This window comes from Pezoporus occidentalis, unplaced genomic scaffold (assembly GCF_034315485.1).
Source record: "Pezoporus occidentalis ecotype Australia unplaced genomic scaffold, CSIRO_AGI_Poc_V1 ctg45, whole genome shotgun sequence".
Classification (NCBI taxonomy): domain Eukaryota; kingdom Metazoa; phylum Chordata; class Aves; order Psittaciformes; family Psittacidae; genus Pezoporus; species Pezoporus occidentalis.
In genome coordinates, this window is record NW_026915780.1 from 2167454 (window position 1) to 2174779 (window position 7326).

The window sequence follows — 7326 nt, forward strand, 5'->3', positions numbered from 1 at the left end:
TTATAGCTAGGAAATGGGGAGAAGGGGGAATTTTATCTCATTAGAAGAGCCCGAGCAGAAAGTTTTTTTTTCTGTCACCAGCTCTTTTCTTTCGAATTCAAATGATCCCACTCTAAAGGTGAGGGATCTCAAATTTAATTCCAGTGCAGAAAGCCAGCCTAATTAGTGGTATACTTTGGCTAAAATATGAATGACATTTGCTCCAGCTTGCAGCGGCCTATTAATAGAGGGTGTCAGAGTGAAACATTAAGTGTATCATTCTTCTGTCAATTTATTTCTGTCATTATTGTTTCTTTATTTCCTCTGCCACATTATGGTCACTAATTTCTTCTCACTTTTATGAGATTCTTAATGTGGGCCTTTAATGAACTCCAAAAACTCAACCACAACTCTGAAATTAAAATACTAGTCTCCTGTCAGTGTGACGCGACAGAGTAAAACTTGAATAGTATCATTCTTCTGTCAATTTATTTCTGTCATGATTTTTCTTTATACCCTGCCACATTATGCCCACTAGTTTAATTCCATTTTTATGTGACTTGTTAATGTGAATTTTAGGTGGCTTTTAATCACCTCCAAATTTGTAGAATATCACAATAAATCATAACTGTATCCCCTCTTATGACAATTTATTTCTGTCATTATTTTTTATTTCTCCTTCCTTATTACAACTCCTAGTTTCATCTCCTCCTCTGTGACCTTTACATAGTTGCATTCTGAGAAGGGAGCACAGCCAAAGTTTGCTCTTTTGCAGCATCACAGCAGTGGTGGCACAGTGATGTTCTCATCCCATGATGCTCTGATTGTCCTGCCATGCTCTGCCCACCCGACGATGCTCTGCCTGTTCCCACCATGGCACTGGCCAGGCTGCGGCTCCAGCATCACCAGTGGAGACACACACCGTGTACAGTCCCTTGGCATGCCCCAACAGCGGGAGCCTAGTCAAGCATCACCACCAAGCTTTGCTTAAGGGGTGGCTTTTGAGTAAATGACATTTCATTAAGGCTATTGATTGGGGCAGCCTAATTCATCTGTGTAATGAAAGGGTGTAATTAATTGGTGCTGGTGAGCCCTGTTTCCAGTGATCCTTGAGGGACAACACAAACATGCCCGAGCTGCAGCACCAGGAAGCAGCAAGGGGCATTCTGTGCCTGCAGCACATCTTGTACATCCATTTACAGTGATGTTTTAAGAGGAAAACTTCTTCAACAAACACAGAAACTTACATCAGCTCTTGCATATTCACTCATAAAAAAAAAAAACAACTTAGTGTTTTCTCTATTTTTGACTCTCTCAAATATCTGCACATCTAAACTTCAGCTTGGCTAAAGAGAAGATGGAGTAATCCCTAGCCAGTCTTTTGAAACTGTGCATAAAGCATCTGTAAATGATGAAAAAGGAGATGAGGGGGATCTTTTTTCCCTGAGATGATTGCAAACACGATTGTTCACAGACCTTTACTCCTGTCTGGACCAGCATTGTCTCTCCATGTCCCCAGGGGGTGATGCCAGGCAGTGGCTTCCCTTTACCCACATATCAAAACAGAGAGTGGGGAGACCCAAAGCATGCCATTGCCAGTGCAGATATATCATGTGTAGCACTCCAGCCTGAGAAATGGCCCTCTGGAGTGCTCCAAAATAAGGTGGAAACCATGCCCCTGGAGCTCAGGCCATCACACATCACTGTCTTGACATTTTCACAACCATCCCTGCTGCTTGCACTCCTGGTGTGAAGGAGAAATCTGCAACACCTCATGATTTCAACCCCAGCTAGAGTTAGCAAATGGGCTTAGACTCTTGCCCCAGGGTGATGGGGTCTTGCAGGAAGGAGGCCCCTTTACAGGCATGTGGGGTCATATCAGAAGAAGGAGGTTAGAGGGGAAAATCAGTCTGACTTGCTGACCCCAAAAGCAAACAGCAAGTCAGTGGTGAAAACATGAATATGTCAAAGACAATATTGGTTTGGTCAGGATTTTGGATGCAAAGGTAAGGACTTTCTTAAAGGGTCTGGAGAAATGCATAGAAGTCATGTTGGTTAAGCACTGCTGATTTTGGCTGGTGTAGACCCAAGCTCTCTTCGGTAAAATCACCAGTAAAGACCCAAGGCTCTCACCTTCCTGGGATCATGTGAGATCCTGGGGAAGCCAGAGGGATCTTTTATTCCTGACTTATGCTCCAAGAACACAAAGCGGAAATGCTTCCGAAGGCTGGATATGCTGCACGCCTTTTTGACCAAGATAAAGTAAACAAATTGCACAAAGGAGAATCCTTCTGAGGAGCACGACACCGTATTTCCTGCATCTGTCTTCTGGTTCCAAACTGATAAGAAATACGATGTCCTTAGCCTCCAGACTACCATTAATTAGGTGATGCTGCTCTCAGAACTGCAGCAAGGGCCGGTATCAGGTATAGACTTGCTACAGGATGCTAAATGACTGTAGGATTTAACTCTACTCATATTTACCTTTTCCCATAAGCTTAAACACTTTGCCTGAGGAATATTTTTCCCTGAAAATATGCAAATAGATGCCTTGGGAGCGAACGTCGCGAGTGGTGGACATTAGTCTACTTGGACGCCCAGTGAAGTCTGCAAGAGGTGGCTCATTCAGAGGAGGGCTACCCTGTATCAGCTGCTTCAAAATCCAAATTAATAAATGTTTCATAAAGTAATCTGTAAATTTTGAGCTCGATGACCCAAAAATGGAGAGGGGCTCCTTACAACAATTTGATTTTGAGATCCATTAAATCAGGCTAAGCAGAATCTGTGTCTGCAATGTCACATTAGCAAAGCTAACTATTGCTGTTTTACTAAGGCTGTCTATAGACTGTTAAAGCGTGAAAGTCCTATAATTTCATAAAAATCCCAAGTATTCAAATTTCCATACAGCGGTGCTTTTGTATCTAATTTAAAACCAGTAACAAGCTTACTCTATACATACAACAGATCATTAACTTGATAAGATACTAGTAGCATATTAAGTGAATATTGGTTTGTGTTAGCAAAAGAAATAAGGAACAGAAATTTGCTAATGCAAAAGATTTTTTATATCATTAGGAGTGGGTCATCTTTTGCTATTCAAATAAGTAAACTGAATTCCATCACCGAGCACTCCAGCTTTTTTTCCCCTACTCTAACTGAGAGCAAAAGCACAAGATGGAAAATGGTCGCTACAAACACGAAAGGCTTAGATCAGACTGTTTTGATCATTTTATATTACTTTATTTTTTTTTGGAGGGTGCAATTGTCTGAGACTTCTGCTTTTATAGTTTTACGCCTCCTTTTGTATTTCCAGCCTTTTCAATTCTTAATGCTTAAAACTGATTTCATTTTCATCCAGGCTGTGTTTCACATGTGGTAGGGTCTGTTTGCCTCTCTTTCAATATTTGTCTGAATAAAAGTATATTTTAGACCTGTGAAGCCCGTATCAGTAACATGTATGTTAATTTTAATTGCAAAAAGGTCAAAACTTTCTACTTAATTTCATATTAAAGCGCTCTTTAAAATTCAAGCACACTGGAGAGAGAAAAACATTAACAAAAAATATTTACACATGGGGTGTTTCTAAAAGAATGAATTATAATCATCTCAGAAAAAGGCCCTAAAGGGGGAATGTACCAAGAGGACTGAAGCTGGTGGAATGGGAAATATATATATGTAGGCAAATATACACGTCCCCACACAGTGTTTCTACATAACTCCATGGGCAAGATTTGCTGTCCTTCCCCATGCGATTTCCACAGGGCCTCAGAGTTAGTTCCTTTGTTTTTATCCATGAATATTTTGGGTGGGTTTTGCAGGAGGATCAATTGTCCGGGTATTGGAAAGCACGCATGGATGGGTGCTGCTGTGTATGCGGTGCTCCCCTGGTGCAGGAGGACAGGGCCCTCCAGACACAGGCTGCATCCCAGGATTACCCTGAAAGGTGCAAAAGGCACCCTGGAAATCACCTCTGCCAGCTCATTTTAGGGGTTTCCTTTCCAGCAGGACAAAATTCCCTATTTGTTTCCTCCGAAATGCATATTTAAGGGGCTAATTTTTGTTAAGGCATCATGAAATTCCTTAGAAAGAAAGGAGCCGGTGGACATAGCTCTGGAGCTTGCAGACTTCTGTGGGGTTTTTTAATTCTGTCAGCTGGATATTGACTGACTTTCTAATGCACACTCCTCTAATTCTTAATTAGAATGACATAGCTAATTAATAAGTTTTTTCCAATTATAAATTAACTTAGGATCAGAACTCTGGCTTTGCATGTAATTTCCTATAATCGCTAAAGCTACTGCAAAAACATGTCTCCTACCAACCGTAACTTTTTTATTTAACACAGACAGACAAGTTCTCACTGGGTTTAAATTTTACAGCAAATTATCTCTGTTGGGATTTATGAAGGGAAATTAAAAAAAAAAAATTCAGAAGAGTTTTCTCTCTTTTTTCTTTTCTTTTTTATTAACGCTTCTTTCTTTCTTAAACAAAATAGCATCTCTTAATGGACAATTTCTCCCTGAGATTTAAAAGGAATTCATCTTAATATTTTAATGTTATTACAGGGAAGGAAGAAAGAGAGCAGGTGATAATTCGTTTTTTCATAACTGTTACCACCTTTTCATGGTTTCTGCAAAAATGATTTGGGAGGATCCCGCATGCTGCTCATTTATAGAATCTTAACTGGAGAGACACTTATCTCTTTAGTAATGAACCAGTGTAATTAAAGGTGGGAATGTGGAAGAGTTCAGGCACTGGCAACATGTCACATAGTTGGCTGCTGCAATTCCTCAGTGGTTTATCAAAGACTACTCCTTTAATATGGAGATTACACTTATGTACTTGTCTGAACTTGAAAGGCATTTGCCTAATTTACTTATTAATGAGATGTAAATCTATTTGTACGGCACGTCACAAGTTTCCCGAAATCGCTGCTACTTAACCGGCGATAAACCCTATGATTTAAACGAAAAATAATACATTTAGCTTTCCACATTCATTCTGTTAAAAATTGATATAGTCTATGTTAAATTTATTAATATTGCTTGCTGTCATTCAGTTTGCAGCTCTTGCTGAAATATGACTTGACAGCGGCCGCATTAAAGATGTATGCCATTGTATTCAACAAAGATTAATGAAGCCCGGTAAAAATAGCTGTAAAAGAGAAAGTGATCCGAATGTAAAATCAGTGAATTAAATGAGGCCTTGCATACCATTTGTTAATATGCATGAGGAGGGAGGCAGCGAATGAAAATGTCTCCCTGCAAAGTTCATTTGGGAATGTTTCAATATTGTCTGAATATCACCAAACTATTGAACGGCGGCTTAATAGAGCCCTATGTACCACTGAGGTCGGCGTGCGTGTGCCCTGAGAAATGCTGGAGACAAAAACTGATTCACTGGCAAACAGAAGGGAAGCCTGCAGTAAAAATAATAATAATCTGAAGCTAATAATATAAATACATACAGGATAGATGTCTGTTCTCCTCCTTCTTCCCCCCACTCTACCTTCCTCCGTCTGTCTACAGTGGAGGCTTTCAATATTAAAGCCACTTGTGATAGAGAGCTTTAATGCTATGTGCCTCTTTCTATGGAAGAATTGCACACGGCGACACTTAAAAGGCTTAGATTCCCTGGGTTTCTAGGAGGTTAATGTGTCTGTCTGTCTGTGTGTCACAGCTATCCATACGCTGGAATCCATGTGGCAAAAAGACTTTACTGACTTCTTTGAATATTATTTTCAGGGAGTGATTTATTTCAAGAGCACTCATTATAAAACGCTACTGAATTTATAACACACAGGTTAAGACTTTCAGATAAATTAGCACTGACAGAAAATAGCATGCAGTAGTCACAGTGTAAACACAACGCATTTATCAATCAAGGCACTAAGGTATTTTGGTGGACTTGAGCTGTTGCTGATGGGCTTGTTTTCAAATTTGAGCACTAAGTCAAAGATTTGCAGAAAAGAGTGCTCTGAAAGATTTTTGCTTCTGTTGTTTAAAAATATATATTAATCTGGCTGCCCCTTTGGTAGTAAAGTAGTTAATGCACCTGAAAGACTGTTAGCTTGCAGGCAATTTGGAGGTATAATGTATACACGTATGGTGTAAAAGCTTGTAGAAAAGCTCTGCCTAAAGCATAAACTTTCCCAAAAGAATGAGCACCGGTGTTCAAACCACGAGCAATTCAGAGGGATTTTTGTCATGCCTCTCAGCTTGGTTTTGCAGTCTCAACAGGTAGCCTGGTATAGGGGTCACAGTCCCAACACACCTCCCATGAAGGGGTTTTGCTGATGGGGAAAGGGATGGAGCTGGAGACAACTGCTCTTTTTGGTCCATGGATGAAGGGAGGAAGGACAAGCCGCGTGCTGCTCCAGGTTCAAGGTGGTCCGCAGTGAGTCAGAGGCAGCCCCCCTACCACTATGATGAACAGCAGCTAGAAAATAAATCTTTGCATGTAAGGACATGGGAAGCTCAAGCCTATGGTTTTGAGGTTCTGAAGAATACTGGAGCAGATCAGTTCAGTTTGTTTTGTCCCATATTAGTGAGGCAAGTAGCAAACAAACCTGCTAACTTGACAGATGAAATTTCCTATTACAATTATTAACATTTTCCACTTGGCGAAAATAGGTATATGAAACAAAGAAAAAAAATCCATTCATATATATATAGAATATACATATTACTTTATATATACATATATATATGTATATGTATATATATACACAAAATATACACAGAAAGTCCCTACCTATTTGTTCCCATATTTTGTTATTTCTGAATCTTAGTAAGGTTTGGCCACATTAGGTTCTGTAGGTTTTTGTATTTATTACAAAGAAAATCAAATGAAAAGAGACACAGGTCCACATGCTGGGATTTTTAGGTTTTGTTTATACTCTCTCTATAAAAATACTTCATTTCTGTGATGAAAAAATTCTTATTTCTTTCTTTCATTGGGTAACCACCAGAAAAAGAGATGGTGGAACCACTATTATTTTGCTTTCTTTTTTTTCGGTATAATATTCAGATTGATTTAGAGAGAACTTAGAAGGCAAAAGGATCACAGGCTCAGGCCTATGAATAAATCTATAATTTAAGAAAAAAAAACATGTGTATGGTATTGAACACTAGATGACATGAGAAATTGCATTTTGCAACTCGATGTCCTTCAAACGTCATGTTTGAGGAAACTCCTGATATCCATGGAATATCTGCTTCTGCCTCTGCTTAATTAAGAACATTTGTCCAGCTGCAAGACTTTAGTTCATCAAGAGTAGGAATTAAAAAAAGAAACAGAAAACACCCAATGGGGGAAGAAGCATAGAGCCTGCCCTTTGGGTTCCCA